Source organism: Acinonyx jubatus, chromosome B4 (assembly GCF_027475565.1).
Source record: "Acinonyx jubatus isolate Ajub_Pintada_27869175 chromosome B4, VMU_Ajub_asm_v1.0, whole genome shotgun sequence".
NCBI classification, from domain to species: Eukaryota; Metazoa; Chordata; class Mammalia; order Carnivora; family Felidae; genus Acinonyx; species Acinonyx jubatus.
Window position 1 is genome coordinate 5,846,765 of NC_069387.1, and position 18,908 is coordinate 5,865,672.

At 44.2% G+C, this 18,908-nt stretch overlaps 1 protein-coding gene across 2 annotated transcripts in view; it reads right to left on the bottom strand.

Moving 5' to 3' along the window:
* Positions 1-11,099, bottom strand: part of PRKCQ (protein kinase C theta) — a 184,107-nt gene extending 173,008 nt beyond the window's left edge. Inside the window, exon 1 of one of the 2 annotated variants that reach the window (XM_027073364.2) lies at positions 10,944-11,099. The gene's annotated coding sequence lies outside the window, so the exon portion shown is untranslated. The remainder of the gene's footprint in view (positions 1-10,943) is intronic. The other variant, XM_053225230.1, reaches the window with a different exon arrangement.
* Between the last annotated feature and the right edge of the window lie 7,809 nt (positions 11,100-18,908).

Genomic DNA, 18,908 nt, shown 5'->3' on the forward strand with positions numbered 1-18,908 from the left:
AAAGGTAGATCGCGAAAGGACACCGATTTTGTAATTGCCCAAAGGGACTCTGGTTGAGAAGAGCTTTTCACGAACAGAGGCAGGAACGCACTTAGAGTTTAGGGGGCTTCCTTATTTTATTTCCCAAAGGAACAGTCGATGCTTGGGATGGTGAAGTCACTGCGGCTGGAATGCAGAGGAGGCTAAGTCTTGCACAGTGAGAAGCGTCTCCCTGATTCTACAGGCAAAGGTGAGTGTAACTACTGGGTGGCCCTTAGCGGACCCCATGCTGACACTCCACTTGAGGGAAAGGCCACAGTGGAACCCACAGTGCTTGTTTTCCCTGAAACACAAGGCTATCCGTGCAACAAAGTATGCTTGGAAATCTGCCTCTGAAATCTCATAAAGGTTAGGTGGGTTTTTTTTTTTTTTGGTTACAAGATAGAATCCTACACTCCAGTTTTAATGTTGTCTTAGCTGTGGCTTACTTATGGTTAGGAACTTATGCATGTGCCTGTTTCATTGTTTTATTGCTGGGATTTATTGTTTATCTTCTTTAAAAGATTATGGTATTTTTTCCCCCTTTGGTTTCATATTTTTGGCTTAGTCTACCTTTAAGTGAGCGCCCTGAAGTACTTTATTATTCTTTACTTTTCAAACATTTTTCTTTGAGGGGCACCTGGGTGGCTTAGTTAGTTAAACGTCTGACCCTTGATTTCAGCTCAGGTCAGGATCTCACAGTTCATGAGATCGAGTCCTGCATTGGGCTCTGCTCTGGCAGCACGGACCCTGCTTGGGATTCTCTCTCTGTCCCTCTCTCTCTGCCCCTCCCCATGCTCATGTTCTCTCTCTCGCTTTCAAAGTAAATAAATAAACTTTAAAAAAAGAAGAGGGGCACCTCGGTGGCTCAGTTGGTTAGGCATCTGACTTTGGCCCAGGTCATGATCTCGTGGTTCATGAGTCTGAGCTCCGCATTAGGTCTTGATCTCGCAGTTCATGAGTGTGAGCCTCGCACTGGGGGCTCTGTGCTGACAGCTCAGACCCTGGAGCCTGCTTTCACATTCTGTGCCTTCCTCTCTCTCTCTGCCCCTGCCCCACTCATGATCCATGTCTCTCTCTCTCTCTCTCAAAAATAAACATGAAAAAAACTGACCAAAGAGAAAATTTATTTTTAAAAGTTTAAAAAATAAAACATTTTTCTTTGAATGTTTTCAATGATTTTATCTTTGACATGCTTTTATCATCCTTGTTCTTGAATTTAGTCCTTTACTTTTTACCTTTCCTGCTGTTACCTGCCTTAATGAATTTCCAAGATGATTATGTTTTTTTTTCTGAAGATTCTGTAACACCTTTTATCATTTCATTAAAGTCCTTTTACCTCTTTTATTCTTTTATATTTTCTTTTCATTAAAATAGTTTTTGAGTTCTTGGTATATCTACATTTAATGTTTACCTACTGCCTCATCCTTTTGCTTGTAGGGTATTTCAGAATATTGTAAATGTTTTTTTAATGTTTATTTTTGAGAGAGAGAGAGAGAGAGAGAGAGAGAGAGAGAGAGACAGCGCGTGAGCGGGGGAGGGGCAGAGAGAGAGAAGGAGACACAGGATCCAAAGCAGGTTCCAGACTCTGAGCCATCAGCACAGAGCCTGATGCAGGGCTCGAACTCACAGACCGCAAGATCATGACCTGAGCTGAATTCAGACGCCCAACCAACTGAGTCCCCTAGGTGCCCCTCAGAATATTTTAAGATGACCTTGTATTCCCTGATCATTCTCAGTTTAATCTTCCTTCCTTTTATTGTTGGCATTATAATGGTCATCAAAGTGAGAGACTGAGGGTGACAGAGGGAGAAAATCACACCATAAGTAGGGGAGATGGGAGTTTTTACCTTGTAGCAAATTGCCTTTAGCATCTTTGAATGTTTCCCATTACCTCCGGCTCTTACTTTCTAGAATGTATTCAGACTCAGAGGACTGGGGCCAAGATGATAATGATTCTACTTGTGCAAATATTTAAACCCCTAGTTTGGGATTCCTTTCTCCTGTCACTTATCACATAGTCTCTTACACACAACATGTTCTAAAACGTATGGCTCATTTATTTATTCCACTAATAGTTATTGAGGACCTCCCATATATGTCAGATACGGTGACAGATGCTGGCAGTTCCACAAAGAATAAGTAGGAATGTGCTGTCTGCCTTCTGAGAGCTTGTAATCTATTGGGGGAATCTAAAAGGAAACAAACAATAGCAATACATTTTAGGTGCTGTGGTTGCTAACATTTACGGATTGGTTACTAAATGCTATACAAGGTACTAAGCACTTTATATGGATGATCTCATATGCCCTCTAAGAACATGTAGAAGGAAATGAAATCCAAATTTGTAGGAGGAAGAGCTTTCTAACTTATCTAAGTGAGGCACTGAAGATGTACAGGAATTCTCCAAAGGAAGGAGGGGTTTGAGGCTGAGCATAAAGTTCCATGAGGGCAGGGGACGCCTGGGTGGCTCAGTCAGTTGAGTGTCCGACTTCGGCTCAGGTCATGGTCTCATGGCTCATGAGTTTAAATCCCATGTCGGGCTCTATGCTGACAGCTCAGAGCCTGGAGCCTGCTTCGGATTCTGTGCCCCCCCGCCCCCGCTCCTCCCTTGCCCATGCACTGTTTCTTTCTCTCTCTCTCTCTCTCTCTCTCTCTCTCTCTCTCTCTCTCTCAAAAACAAATAGACATTTTTAAAAAAAGTTCCATGAGGGCAACAGGATGCATGGGACCGCTAAGGAACACAAAAGAGGCTTGGACTTATAGGAATGGGATGTGTGTGTTGCTGGAGAAAGGAGTCTTGAGAGGACAGGGGAGTGTAGATCAACCAGAACACTCCGATTCATGTGATAAAGTCTGGGTTTCATTCCAAGTGTACTGGGTCACCACTGGAGAATTTAATACTAGGAGTGACACTCTGAGATCTGGGTTCTAGAAGGGTGCCTCCAGCTGCAACATGGAGGACTTTCTATAGTCACAGACCAGGTAGGAGGTTCTGGCATTAACACAGAGGAGAAACAGTGGCGGCCTCTACACAGAGCAGGAAAGGAAGGTGGGAAAGGGTGGATGGAATGAAGAGGTGCAGAGGACGGAACTCACAGAATGTGGTTTGGGGTGAGGAGTAAAGGAAAAACATCTAGAGGACCTCTGCTTGTGTGAGAAGAGGTGAAGCCAGTACCAGGTACAGAAAAGAGAGGTAGGGAGATATTTGCAGCAAGAGAAAGGGGAAGGTGATGTGTTCAGTTTGGGGCGTTCGGTACCGAATGCATCCATCAAGTAGCGGCAAAAGATTGGTAGAACTTTGCATTGGTAAGTTTTGGGTAGCGGTGAGCGAGGACATGGCTCGGAAGATGAATGAGTGATGGTGTGGCCATGGGAATAGAGAAGTGAGGATCATCAGCCTCCCAGGGGACAGAAAGGAGAGAAGATTGCAAAGGAGAGGAGAAGAAAGAGGAAGAACGAGAGAGGGGACGGAAGGGAAACATTGCTCCAAGATTGCAGGAGTGCTTAGTGCACGGTCCGCTGAGGAGAAATCAACTCAGAGAGGAGTGGGATTTAGTCAGAGTTGGCAACAGGGAGTGTGAGTTTCCCAAGACGCAGTAGAGGCAAAGCCAGATGTCTGTGGCAAGACATGTGGAGCGAGAAAACAGTAGCAGGCGGAAAGGACAATTTAAGGAGTGTGGCACGGAGGAGGAGGAGGAAAGAGAAAAAAGTAGCTAAAACAAGGAAGGGATTTAGGCGTGTTTGATGCAGTGAGAATGGGGCCAGTGAGGAGGGAGGGAAGGAATACACAGATGAGAGAGGACAGAATCAAGAGAACAACATGCCCAAGAATGGGGAAGGCATGGGTCCCAGAGCACCAAAGGAGGAGGAAGATTATTAGCCAGGAGAATGAGGCATCTTTTTTTCTTTTTCTTTTCATTGTGAAAAGGAAGGAAGGATGGGAGGGTAGATCCAGCTGAAGTTAGGCTGTAGCTCTGTGATCACAAATTCAGTCTGTTCTCATCAGGAAAACTTCCATTTTGCTCAGTGAAGGGGGAAGCAAGGCAACAGGCTGAGGGTAGGGGGCTGGGCTGGCAGGTGATGGTCACAAGTGGCTGCTGTGGAAAGCAAGGAGGCTTGGCCAGGGAAAGCCTGAGAGCCTGGCTGATGTTAGAAATCGCAGAATTAGAGTGTCATGAATTTGCATAGTTGCACAATTTTGCTCAGTATAACTCATCAACCTCCGTACACAAACTGGGAGAAGTAGACAGTGGCCCCAGGGTCCCTGGCTTTAGGACGGAAAGTATGTCATCTCACATGGCACCACCGATGCTCGTCCGGGGGACAGCTTTGGGGGGAGTAGCTGTTTTCATCTTTGTCAACTTCAGGTTGAACGATTCCCAGTCTATATAATCAACACTATTTCCACCTCACTGATCTAGTCCTTTAAGAAGCTGATGTGATACCTCTCAAAGTTTCCATTCTTCCTAACAAATGTGAATACGGTTAAACCACTTTCCTCAAGAAAATATCTTCCCAAAGCAGCCAACTGATGAACACACTTGGGGAAGACAACCCACAGAGGCATAAAAAAGAATATTAAATTAGGAGCCAAGAGATCAGGGTTCACGGTTAACAATTTGCTGTGCGATCCCTGATCAAGTTTCTTCACGTCTTCACGATTCAGCGTTTCCTCCGTAAACCATGAAAGACCCATCTGACACACAGGGCTTTAGAGTAAGTCATCCCATGTATCCCAGCACTTGGCACACCGCACGCTTAACAAATGTCACTTTCCTTTCCATTTCTCCTTCTTCCCACCAGCCTTGAGCTTGTGTGATCCCATGACTTACCAGGAAGGGTACAGAAAACTAAATGCCATGAGTCTGTAATTTTCAAACAGGTGAGAAAGAGACTATGTCCTAAATCCCATGATAGAAAACTTCATGAAATCATTACTGTTGCTACATGAAATGGGTGCTAGCGTTTTCTGTTCTATTTCATTTTGAAAGAGAAGCTTGTCACAAAGCAATACATTAATTTCATAATCCACTAATGGATTGTGTCTTGCAGGGTAAAAAAACATGGTACAAGAGGTCTGTTTTTGCACCACTGAAATCAGTCCATGAATGAGCCACGGAATAGAGACGGTTTAAGACTGCTGCTCTAAACATGCATGCAACGGAAATGCATTTCTCCCAAAATTGCAAGAAGGGCATTTCGTCTTATGTTCATGAAAGACTTGGCTTCTTGGCCACCTGGGCTATGAAGAGTCATCTTATCTGACCATGAACTCAGCACGTGGTCTGCTCTGGAAACAGCCATGTCTTGGCAGCACTCTACTTATGGGTTATTTTAGTGCTCACTCAGGGTGAACAGCTCAGAGGGCAGGGGATGAGCAGGAGGATAAGAGAGGCAAGGGCAATGAAGGGTCAGCCTTTTGTCCATTTTTTAGAAAAAAATGCTTACTTATTTTTGACAGAGAGCATGCGAGCAGTGGAGGGGCAGAGAGAGAGAGAGAGAGAGAGAGAGAGAGAGAGAGAGAGAAGGACAGAGGATCCGAAGCAGGCTCCAGGCTCTGAGCTGTCAGCACAGAGCCCGATTCAGGGCTCAGTGCCAAGAACCGTGAGATCTTGACCTGAGCCCAAATGGGACGCTCAACCGACTTAGCCACCCAGGCGCCCCTGCTCTTTGTACTTTTAACTGAAGAGTGGCAGTGGATGCCACAAACACACTTTGAGGGGAAGCCACCGGGCTCACCCCGCTCTCTTGTACTCACCTGCTGCGCTCCAGCCAGACTCTTCCTTTCCTTTGCTGGGATGTCACGATCACAAGCTGCCAGGCCATTCTACAAACGCCATCCCCACTTCTAGAACACCCTCACCGGGCTCACTGCCACCTGCCATCACTTCTGCTGAGATATCTTCGCAGACACTCCAAATCTAAGTGCTCCCATAGCACCATGTACATCCCCAGGACGGCACTCGCATAGTCACCATACGCTTATGTATTGCAGGCCTACTATGTGCCAGGCCCTGCTGTAGCAGCCAGGGATACAGCTATGGATGAAACACTAGCCCTCACAGGGTTTACCCTGCAGAGGAGGAAACAGGCAGGAAATAAACAAATATATAATACAGTTGCACACCACCATAGTATAAACTGACACATAACAATATACACGCATGATGAAATTATCACACTGCCTTGTAATTTCCTCTTTACTTGTCTGCCTTTCCCCTACGAGTTAGACAGTACAGTGTGTGGCTCTGGGGCTCATAACAAAAGCTTGATGAACTAAAGTACAGCCATCAACCTTTTGGCTGTCTCCGATGTCCCAAGAATTTGCCTTGTTTTGGTTGCCTACAAGAGATAATCTAGCCTTCAATCTGCAAAAGGTCTGTGCTACACATTTAAGGTTATTAGCACTAACACCATGCTTCCTTTATTCTTGATAACCATTTCTTTTTTTTAAATTTTTAATGTTTACTTATTTTTGAGAGAGAGACAGAGAGAATGGGGGGGAGGGGCAGAGACCGAAAGAGAGAGGGAGAGGGGAGACACAGAATCCGAAGCAGGCTCCAGGCTCTGAGCTGTCAGCACAGAGCCCGACACGGGGCTCGAACTCATGGACTGTGAGATCATGATCTGAGCCGAAGTTGGACGCTCAACTGACTGAGCCACCCAGGTGCCCCGAACAACCATTTATTTCTACATCACGAGGTCCTTCACATAGGTAGGGGCAACCCTTCCTAGAAGGACCTTTTATCTTTCAAGAGCCCCCCTGCCCTGGTTTCCCTGGTCCTTCAGGGGATGCTCAAATAGTGGTTGCTCTAGTGATTCTGCACTAGAAAAACGTACATAAACAAGGAGAGAGAGGAAAGACCAATGAACTCAGGAGACTCATAGACCCCTGAGTCTAGCATCAAACAATTTAGTGAAAAGCTCATTGCTTACCACCTCACAACACATGAGGATGACCACTATCAAAACAAACAAAATCCAGAAAATATCAAGTGTCGCCGAGGATGTGGAGAAACGGAAACCTTTACGCACCAGTGGGAATGTGAAATGATGCAGCCACCGCGGGAAACAGGATGATGTATCCTCAAAATATGATATACCGGACTGCCATTTAATCCAGTCAAAAGAATTTAAAGCAGAGACCTAAAGAGATATTTATACACCCATGTTCAAAGTGTTATATATAAACCAAAACGTGGAAGCAACCCAGGCGTCCATGAATAGATGAGTAGATAAACAGAACAGCATATACACACACAATGGAATATTATTCAGCCTTTAAAAGGAAGGAAATTCGGACAAATGCTACAACACATATGCATCTGCAGGACCTTATGGTGAGGTAAGCAAGTCTCACAAAGACAAATACTGTATGTTTCACGTATATGGGGTGCCCAGAGTAGTCAAATTCAGAAAGACAAAATGAAGAATGGAGGTTGCCAGGGGCTGGCGGGAGGGAGAACAGGGAGTGTTAAATGGGGACAGAGTTTCAGTTTTGCAGGATGAAGGAGCTCTGTTGATAGGTGGTGGCGATGGCTGCCCACCAGTGTGAAGGTACCTAATGCCACTGAAAGGTACCTTTCAAAATGGTTACGATGATGAGTTTTGTGGTATGTGTACCATTTTGTCACGATTGAAAACACTTGTGGCGCTCAGTTGGTTAAGCATCCAACTCTTGATTTCGGCTCAGGTCATGATCTCGTGCTTGGTGAGTTCGAGCCCAGTGTGGGGCTCTGGGCTGACAGTGCAAAGCCTGCTTGGGATTCTCTGTATCTCCCTCTCTCTCTCTCTCTCTGCCCCTCCCCTGCTTGCACTCTCTCTCACACAAAATAAATAAACATTAAGGGAAAAACAAAAACCCAAAACCTTTAACTGGTAGGTTGTCCAGCTCTGTGTCAGAGTCAGACATACGAGCTGTTAAGACCTGGGCAAGTGATACAACTTCCTTGAGACTCAGGTTCTTCACCTGCAAAATGAAAGTGGTGATGATGATAATAATATGCAATTTATAAAAGCGTTGCAAAGATTACATGAAATAGGAATGTTTGTCAAATATAAAATTCTGGGCTTCATACCTGGCACGCAAATGATACGTAATACTGCATCAATCAAACCATTATTTTATTGCTTTTGTTGGCTCTGATTATTATCATCAATGTTACTAGCTTAAAGTTAACATCAACCTGTAGAAGCATGTCCGGCCAAAGAGAGTACTTTAAAAATGGGCTAATTTAATCGCGGAACAGAAACTAATTTCTGAAACTCTGATTCTCCCTTTGCCCCAAGGGTTATGTTTAGATGACAGGGAAATGTGGATTTGTGTATAAATGCTTGATGTGTTAGGATATTGAAAGATGTTTCCTTTATTGCAAGAAAATATCTTTTAATTCAACTTTCTGCCTTGATGTGTTTCTGAGTGTCTCATGATCTCTTCCTTAACAGCCAGAATAGGCATGAACAGGCAAAATTAGATGCACTGCTGTTTGAAAATGAGATACTGGAAGTTTTACTATAATGGACAGACATGAAGAAGTCAAATGCTGTGCATGACACCATGAGACCATTCTCTCTACTTTCAATTACACATTTGATTTGGGACAACAAAATTATGTAAATATGAAATCACACGATCCATGTGTGTTCCCTGGGATTTTTCATCATACAACAATTTTTTTTTAATTTTAAACAATTTAGGAAAATTACTTCAAAGAAAAAAGAGAAAAGGGTGAAGACTCTAAAAAGGAAACCACCTGAGAGGAAAATATACCCTTAGTAACAGTCACATGCGATTAGTCTATCTGCAATATTTTGGGGAGCAAACAACATAATCTGCAAATCTAAAATAGACATGCATTAAAAACAGGAAGTACTAATTCTAATTCCTATTTTCAAGGAAGGCAAATGTCCTATCATGAAATCCTGCATCTTCCCCCCAGAAGAGAGAGAATATATTACAACCAAATGAGGGACCTTCATAGAAATGACCAAAGACAAATGGGCAATTCAGGGGAGCCTCCAGAACCTGCTCTGAACAAGGGAAATGGAGTCTTAGAGTTGAAAGGGATCTTTGAGATGCTAAGGAGGACGAAGGTGTAAATAATTGTACAATATCCTTGTGTATCTAAAGAGAAATGCCAACAGCAGAAGAAATGAAAGTTCTAGTAGCTGACCCAGGGATATTCAGAGCCGACTCAAGGGTGTTTCCATCCTAGGGAGGTGAACCCAGCCGGAGGACCCACAAAGAAGCTTGCCCAAGCGCTTCTTGCCATTCTGAGCCACCATGGCACAAGACGGTGGCGGAAGTGAGCATGACACATTGAAGGGTGGCGATGAGAAGTCCTCCCTGGAACTTCACATTTTAAGAATTTACAAGAAAATCACAGGAGTGAAACAAAGGCTGGTGAGGCTGAACAGGTTACTCTTGAAATCAGAGATAAAAGTTTATGAGAGTGAAAAGAAAAAACAACAACAACAACAACAACCAACAAGATGACTTAATTTAGTCTTAATCACTAACGGGGAGGAATTTCACAGCTGAGGCTTTGGAGGTTTTAGAAGGTCTTCTTCCTGTGCCTTAGGCTTTAAATATACGTACATGCAATCAGCAGAAAAGGGACTAACAACATCAATCTGTGACAGACACCTGCCTCAAACAATGGCACTGATCTCAGAGGGATTTTAAACAGCTGTGCATAAACTTCAAAAGTAATTTGCAACCAAACTGGTAAACGTCACCCTCCTTTGTCACCCTCCTTCCCACTAGACACAGCATTTTTTAAAGAGATTAAGCATCCGCCCCTAAGCCTGCCATTTTACAAGAGTTACCAGAGATAAAGTTAGGGGGAAAAACGAAGTTGGTGATTCACAAGGTTGGGGTGTGGGGTGGGAGAGGGGGGACCCTGGAGCTTAGGAGCAGGGCGCCTTCACCAAACATCCCTGCCAGGGAAGGGGAGCTGTGCTGGTCACCGCTTCTACAGAAGGCTGGGTCCAAGGGGGAAGGTCTAGAGAACCAGTGCAGGGGGTCAGGTGGGCACCTGGCCCTGGCCAGACCTGCACCTTTCCCGCAGGCTTCACCCTCATGACTGAATAACCTTTTCTTACACAACCTCAAAGGACAAGGCAGCTCAGTGGCAGACTCCAGGCGGAAAGAATCTGAATCTCCAGCAGGGCCAGACCTTTGGGCCTCTCCTCACTCATGCCTATAGGGAGTGCCCAAGCCTTTAGCGTCAACAGTCCATTTCACACAGATAACTGGGGCTCTTAAAATTCAATAAAATAAAGATATTAACTCTACTTTCTTAACATGTGGCTCTGAATACCGAAATAGAGAATCTCACTAGAGGGTACAGGATTGAGCACCACACTTTTTTTCCCCCATATCTATCACAGAGCCGCCTCACCCTGCCCCAGGACCTTGAAAAGAAATTTGGTTTTGTTTAGAAGTGAGTCTTGGCAGCCCTGCCTGCTGCTCTCGCAAACCCTAAGGAAACAAGACCTGTGGGCAGGTCACCATCTGCATCAACCATCTCTCCTTATAGCATTTGCCAAGGATAAAAAACTTTCCACCTTCTTCCTTCCTTCCCACCCCAGTAAGTCCAGGTGAGAGGGGAGAAAACGAGAAGGAAGTGAAGGCGCCCCCCAGCCCCAGCCTCGGTGGCCTCCACACGGCCAAGGTCAGCTGCGCCCTATGCCACCCGCGCGTAAGATGCCACCGGAGGCAAGTGGCCCAAAGTTTGCTGCGCTCTAGTCCCCTGGCGGCCGGGCAGGCGTCCCGCGCCCCCTTCCCCGTTCTTCTCGCAGCGGGACCCGGGCCGGCCTACCCCCGACTCCGCACCCCGCCCCGCCGGGTCGCGGCCCCGGCCCCCCGCGCGCACCCCCTGCCCTCCCCGGGGCCGACGCCCCCACCCCAGCTCACCTACCTGCAGACGGGGCGCCCGGGGTCGCAGGCGTTGCTGCTCGGCGGCGGCGCGGGCACTGGCGGCGTCCCGGCGCCTGCCAGGGGGCGCTCGTGAGCCCGCGGCCCGAGCGCCCGAGCCGGCCCAGCGGACGCCCGCCCAGGAACCCGCGCCCCGCTCCGCGTCCCCTCCCACCGCGCCCGCCCCTCGCCCGCGCTCCTCCCCCGCGCCGCCCGCCCGGGCCCGGGGACTATGCGGGAGGTCGCGGCCAGGGGCGCCCGGCACCTGCCCCCGGCTGAGCTCGAGCGGACTCCATGCCTCGCCCAACTGAAAATCGAAAACCACCCTTCCGAAGGGAAGGATCAAGGTCATTCGGTGAACAGAACTTCACGGGTTTCTCTTTTTACACTACAAAAGGGCTCATCGACATGGTTCTGAAGTTCTCTTTGAAAGTTACCTACCCAGGACTGTGGGTGCTTTTCTGTCTGGAGGATGCTCTTTTCTACGTTGTGTGCCCTAGCTGCCACTGTATTTTATTTTTGGTTTTTATTTTTGCACCCTGTGGCTTCATGTATAGTTTCCGAAGTTGCATTGCTTTAAAACTTTGACAGCCTCCAAGCTGCAGTATAATGTCCTTACAGGTGCATGTCATTTGAAGCCTTTGCACCTTGTTGGTGATGCTGATGGTAATCCTGATGAGGATGACTGGGGTTAATTTTTCAATCAGGTTAGAAAACTATATGTCTGGTTACCAAAACTGTTACAGAGCGATTCTCTCACGATCATGACACTAAATGTTTAAAGTGTACTTGCTTCAGGCTTTTGTTGCTATAATGTTCTAACACCACATTAGTCTGAGAAATATATATTTTTTTTTTTGAGAGAGAGAGATTTAAAAGGTAAAAACGAGCAAAATCTTGGATTAACAGGCTTCTGATCGTGGATGTATATATAGAGTGTCAGTTGCAAAGGATCTCTGATGGCAGCTAGTTCCCAACTTTTAATTTAAAGATGAAAAATGTAGGCGCAAGTGGGTGTGTTGACTTGAGAAATTCACATTGCTGCTTTGTGGCAGGGAAGCTAGATAGGACCACTCTTTCCCCTAATCTGTATGAACTCAGCAAAACAAACACACACTCCTTTTGAGGATAAAGATGCAATCCGTGAAAACTAGCCCCTCTCCCACACTTGTTAATCTCTAGCCATGTTGAACTGATACTCAGGCCAGAATCACCCAACAGAGAGGCTGCCTCTTGGAAGATCCTAGCCGGGAAGGAGGTGCGAGGGTAGATGGACTCTCAGAGTGCCGCTCACCATGGCGTCATGAGAGCCTGGCACATAGTAGGCACCGACTGTATATTTGCTATTGAAATCTGGTGGCAAAAGGTAAGTATGGCTGGGAACAAGGCGGCAGAGCTGGAAGAATTCGCTCCAGTGAGAAGCCCAGCTTCTCTCTGCAGAAGAGAAACTTCTAGTTCGAAATGCCTTCCTCCTGGTTCTTCTCCAGCCATCCCTAAACAGAGCCTGTCACATGGAGAAGAAGAGATGGCCAGCTGTGAGCGTCTGCAGTGCCAGCAGGAAACCCACTCATTCCTGATGGCTGAGATTTTCACTGACCATTTGAGAAAGAGCTTACACACATATAGAAGCTCAAGGAAAGTTCGTGTGTGTTTTTAATTTAGTCTGTGGTCAATGGCTTTTAAAAATTCCAAATAATGATGATCATGTACTGAGTGCCTGTATACGAGGCAATGTAACGTGTCCATTGCACTTTTGATGCACTGTTCATTTACTCTTTGTAAACGTTATGGGGTAGAAATTATACCACCACCATCATCATCATCATCATCATCATCATCATCATCATCACCATCATCATCATCATTTCTGTTTTAGAGATGAGACTAATGAGGCTTACAAGGGTAATGCAGCTTGCTCCAAACCTTACAGTTAATAAAGTCCCAGAACCAGGATTCAAACCCAGGCCAGTGTGGAGCAGCTCGATCAGGCGCTGTTGATTAGTGCCTGCATTCTACAGCCATTCCCTCTGTTTTCTGCTTGGCTCTCCTTTGGACAACTGGTCTCTGGGGACCCGTGCCACTCTACTGTGCCACAACCATGCAGTCTTACCGCTGAAAACCCATTAATCTAAAGACCGATTCTTCTAAAACAATATTCACCGTATATCTAAAAAGAGGATTTTGATTTTGTTTTGCGTTGGTGTTTGTTGATTTGTCTTGACTCTCCCCTAAGAGCAAAACATCTAAATCTGTTCTTGTTACATGTTAGGTGTTAGGGATACCTCCATGTCTTTTTGATCCCAGCGTCTTGTAGGGCCAGCCTTCTCCTCCCCAGGCCACTAGGTATTTCTGCTTCATGACCAGACATTGTCTCGTTGTTTTATAAACACGGCTGCTGCTCAGAAGTTCTCCACACCTTTGTTTCCTGGAAGAGGAAATGACATTTCCTGGAGCGGACTACATGTGGGCGGTGAGGTTCTACTCATTGTGTGAAACACACTCAGGGTTTTGGTTCTGTACTTCAGTGTCTGCCCTAAAGTTTCCTGGAATGATGCGCAGGACAGACTGTGGTGTGGTCTCACCTTAGCCGGAAGAGGTATGATCCCTGCTTTGGATCCAGAGTGAAGAAATAAACGACGTCAAGAATCCTATCACTGGAGAGATCACAGTCCATCTTCCTTCAACTTGGAATCTGCAAAAGGGAGCCTGAGACACCACCTCGCTTTTATTTTGGACCCAGCTGGCGATTATCTTCTACTTCCCGAAGAGACCACTTCCTGCACCTTCCATAACGGATTTAGGATAGAAACTAAAGAGACGATGTCCTCATTATGAGCCTCGATTCAGAGAAAGAAGGTATTTGGGGGAGCAGTAGGACATGACAAACACAGGCAATTTGAACAGAGGACTATTTAACAAGGCCACTTCTGTCTCTGCAGAAAGTCACCACTCAGAGGGACACTAGTTTGGATAATTTCATGAGGAGTTTGGCTACCCAGCTGTCACTTTGCCAAAGGCCTGGCAGAGATTGGTTTTAAAGTGGTCTTCCTGAATCTCCAGAAGAATCAGCATGGTGTTAGACGACCATGATCTTCCCTACCCAGAGGCCTGAGAAACATGTTGAGTCTTGCATAAATTTATTCAGAAAATGTCAAAATTATTCTAGAAGCTGTAGGTGAAAGTGACAGAGGCAAGATGAAAAACAGGTATTTTAAATTCACAGCTTGGACAAGGGAAAGGGAGGTTTCTTTTTTCCCCTAGTCAATCTAACTTTATGCATTCAGACGGGGAAAAAGGGTAATTAGAAGCTAGAAATTGTTATTGCATGAAGGGAGCTGTAAACACGGAAGCCAAAATTGGCTCTCCCCCAGGGGAGCAAATAAACCTTGATTCCTACTCATAATAAGATTGACATCAACTCTTCCAAATCAGGAAGGGGAAGGGTCAATACAGATTTTATCCTGAGCTTAAAAGGCAGCAGTGTTCATAATGTGGTATTTTTTTTAAAGGTCCTATGTTGTTATGTATGCCTGGTGATGTTAAGCTAGTTTTTAGATCTCAGACAAGGTATGGGAGTAGGTATTATGTCTTCATTTAAGAAAGAGATGATGAGTGACCCAATTTTAGGTGGCTAATATTTTTTGTGCATTTATGACACGTGCCATGGCATGGTGTTGAATAATTATTTCATTTGACTGTGACAATGAATCCCCCAAGATGGGGAATATCCCCTTCACTTGACAGATGTGACATCTGAGGCTTAGCGATCAAACAAATGACTTGCCAGGCTGTCACAATGAGTGGTGGGGTGTGGCTTGACCCCCGGTCTGTTGACCCCAGATTCAGGACCTTTGCCATTATATACATGGAAACAAGACAAGAGCTGAAATTACAGCCTGCCTCTTGGAACAGTAAAGTCAGTTGTGTGTGTTTATGGATATCCCAACTAACAAGGTATTCTAAGAAGAGTTAACAGATGTATACATGGCCGATTTATAAATCATAATGTATCAAAATGCCCAGTTAACAATTCAGCCATAGAAAATAAAGCAAAATTTAATCTTTAATGATTAGATTTTAATGATTAGAACATTTAGAGGTCATTTTTTTCAACTATTATTATATTATCGAAGAATGAATTTGAGCATGATAGTGTCTCCCCTCCATCACCCCCAATGCCATTTTTTTAAGGTAGTGGAGTTTTAAAAACACAATGTTGCTGTCTTGTTTTACTTGTGGCTTCTGAAATCTTATAGCACTGATTTTTTTTTTAAGGTATCAAGGACAACAGAGAGAATCTAATTGTAACATAAGTATCTGAATCAGATAGCGAATGGTAACATTTTCAGTGTTGTTTTAGCATAGATATACCTTAACACAATAAAGTTTCATTGTGTTTGTAAGTCAAACCACTTTATTCTCTCAATCCCTTTTGTGAAAAAGCAAATACCACAGCCATCCCTCCCTACTCCCTTCTTCAACCTGTATCCCTCAGACACACACCATTTGTGGGTTTATTTTGACGTTAACACACACACATGCACACACGCCCGCACACACAGAATTTATGTTAGACTTCGTAGGTTCCTTCCAGCTTTAAAATTCTGAAGATAAATGCCAACTAAAAGAAAGTTCTAATTGTCAGTGATGGGGAATGTAACATAATTTGCTTCTAGTACTCATTGCTATTTAAATATATTCACTGGTATAAAAAAATTCAAATACTCTCAAGGAAGTCATACACGGATAGCACAGGAAACACAGAAAATCATTACTTTCTTCTTTGTGTACATTTTCCTGCCTACACCACAGTCTCAACCATTCACTCTGAAGTACAAATTTTGTGGAACAAAAATACAGGTAATTTGCTTTTTCTCAGTAGTCAGAACGGAGGCCTACTGAGGCTAAATTGATCCTATTTGACCGTTGTGTGAGTCAGAGGGACTCTGTTTCACGGTCACACTTTGTCCCCCAACTCAAGCATCTCACCCCTGAAATGTTTGTTGTTAGCCCCAAATGGCAACCCTTGAGACGGGTTATTTCTTTAAACTTATCTTGGCTCATAAAGTTGTAAGCAGATCCAAGCTGGCATTTTGTTTTCTCCTCCTCCTCCTCTTCCTCCTCCTTCTTCTCCTTCTTTTCTGCTTGTTACTCTGCAGAGTCAGCACAGAAAAGAAGTAAAGCACTACATTTGGGGGTTAGCATCTCTTTTGAGAATAGACTCTTTTTTCTAAGTTTATTTATTCATTGAGAGAGAGAGAGAGAGAGAGAGAGAGAGAGACGGAGAGAGTGAATGGGGCCGGGGGAGAGAGAGAATCGCAAGTAAGCTCCATGGGTGGCATCAGCACACAGCCAGGCACGGGGCTCAAACCCACCAACTGTGAGATCATGACCTGAGCCCAAACCAAGAGAGTTGGAGGCTTGACCGACTGAGCCACAGAGGCGCCCTTTGGAGAACAGACACTTAATCTCAATTTTATACATTAAACACACACACACACACACACACACACACACTACCCAGTACTTAAATACATGTATTCTGATGATTAAAAAAAACCCCTCTGTAATATTTAAATAATTCTTTTTAAGTAATCCTATCAATAGCTTTTATTTGTACATTTATGCCACATTTAAAATAATGGAAAGCTAATGTTTTCACACCTCCTGTTTGAACTTGATGGAGATACACTCAAGGACCAAAGCTATACGTCATTGCAGAATATAATCATTGTGTTGTGCACCCCAACCTGATGCATCATTCATTGTATTGTTAGCTATACTTCAATAATAAAACGTTTTTAAAAAATCAAAGATGTGTGTTATCTCAGATTAGAGGACGTGCTTATTTTTCTAAATAGACCATAAATATCACACATTATTTCAAAAATTCTGTCCTATGTTTGTTGTCGTCTAAGGGGAGATATTCACGTGACATCCTGCAGATTTCATAGGGAGAATCGAGTAGATAAAACCTCTAAAGTGCTTTTGATCCCTGGAAAACCTTAAGAATGCTGTATTTTGAATAGTGGTATTTTACATATATCAGCTTGTTAAACCACTGTGACAATCCCATAATATGGGTGTTGTTATTCACACTTTACAGATGAGAACATTGAGGTTCAGAGAGGGTGCGTTACTTACACAGTATCACACAGCAAAGGAGAGGCAGAGCTATGATCAGAATCCAGGCGAGGCTCATCGGGACCTCACTAAAACTGCGTCTCCAGAATTCTGGCCGGCATCCACAAAGGCTAAAAATGGGCAAGCAGATTTTGAAAAGTAATGGTTATTATTTTTCCTATGAGAAAAGCTCCACATTTACTTGTATGCACACATACACATCCAGAAATCAGGGAAAAGTAAAAAGAGAAAAAAGGTTATTCATAATTCCCCCATCCAAGGCAATGAACATTTTGGTGTATTTTCTCACTATCTTTTAACTACGTGTAATTTGGGGGAACTTCCTGCCTGATTATAAAGTACTGAATATTCATCACAGAAAATTTGAAAAGCGTAAACATGTATATAAAAGAAACTTTAATTCGCTTCTAATCCCTAAATATTTTGTCAAGGAATTACAAATATGTTTTCTAGGCAGATGATTGAAATTCTCTGGTTGCTCTAAATAGGACTAGCTACTTTGCCTTTTACTAAATGACAAAAATTATACCCCTCTCCCCCCCCCCCCCCACAGTGAATAACGCTACTGTTTAAATCTGCCCTTATAATTCCTCAGAATGGCTTTTTTCTTCTTCTTTTCCTTCAATGTAACTTGTTTTAAGAAGTATCCTGTTCAGGGTGAAAAAACCCCACCAACTCCCTGTTTACTAATTGGATCATGCAGTTTTAACTAGAGGGAAAAGCTTTTGGTCAGGGAAAAGCATCTGATCCTGCTTGCCAGATTAAGTAAATACGTTTGGGTGTTACGTAAATCTGGGAGGGCTGCGGAAATGTGGATTAGTTTTAATCACGCGAAGAAAGTTTGTCTCCAGGCAAAAGACAAGAAAGCCGTTGCTTGAGAACCTCTCGTGTCTTGTGACTTCACCAGCCAAGGGAACTTAAAAAGACTTAAAACCTTAAGCACTTAAAAAGGCTTCTGGATGAAACACAGCAAGGTGCAGCAAATTCTAGCCATTACAGCTTGTTATGCGGCTCCCCCTCTCCCTAGGAACGCAGTCAGAAACTTCACTGAAGAAACCAAACAAGAAATCAGGTTCTTGAGGTTATTACGACCTTTGGCACGTTTCGTGGCCTGTCGAAGAATTTAAAAGAATTAACAAACTCTTGTAGGTCTATTTGATTTTCCAAATCTCTCTCTGTTTCCTTGTTGCAGATTCACCCTCTGTCTTTTCCTTACCATTTCATTTGGGCGGAACAGAGACCTCTCCCGTGGTTCTACACTTAAATTCTTCCTTTTATTCCTTAGCTAAAAAAGAAAATTCCAAGAATTCCACGATCTGTTTTGTGACTCCCTGGATATAGTGAGTCCCTGATGTACCATGGGGAGGATGTGGAGAAAGTGGACTTCTCAAGCAGATTAGCGCCACTTGGGGAAACTCTTTGGAAGCTACTAAAGCTGATTTATGCATATCCAGTGACCCAGGCTTTCCACGCAATCTACAGAAATGTACACACGATATGCACTAAAAGGTGTATACAACATATTCATTGTAGTACCGTTCATAAGCACCCCACACTGGAAACAGCTCAAGCACCCATCAACTGTCGAATGCACAATTAAACTGTGGTATGTCACCCAATGGACACGATGCAGCAATGACAATTAACACATCACTGCCACAGCATGAACATGTCTCATAATTGTAACGTTGAGTGGAAGAAGCGGGTCTGAAATATATATATTCTATGGGATTTCCTATACATAGAGTTCAAAAATGGGTAAAATCCATTTATACTAAGAGAAGTCAGGATCGCAGTTATTATTTCTGGGCAGGTGGGTGGTGTC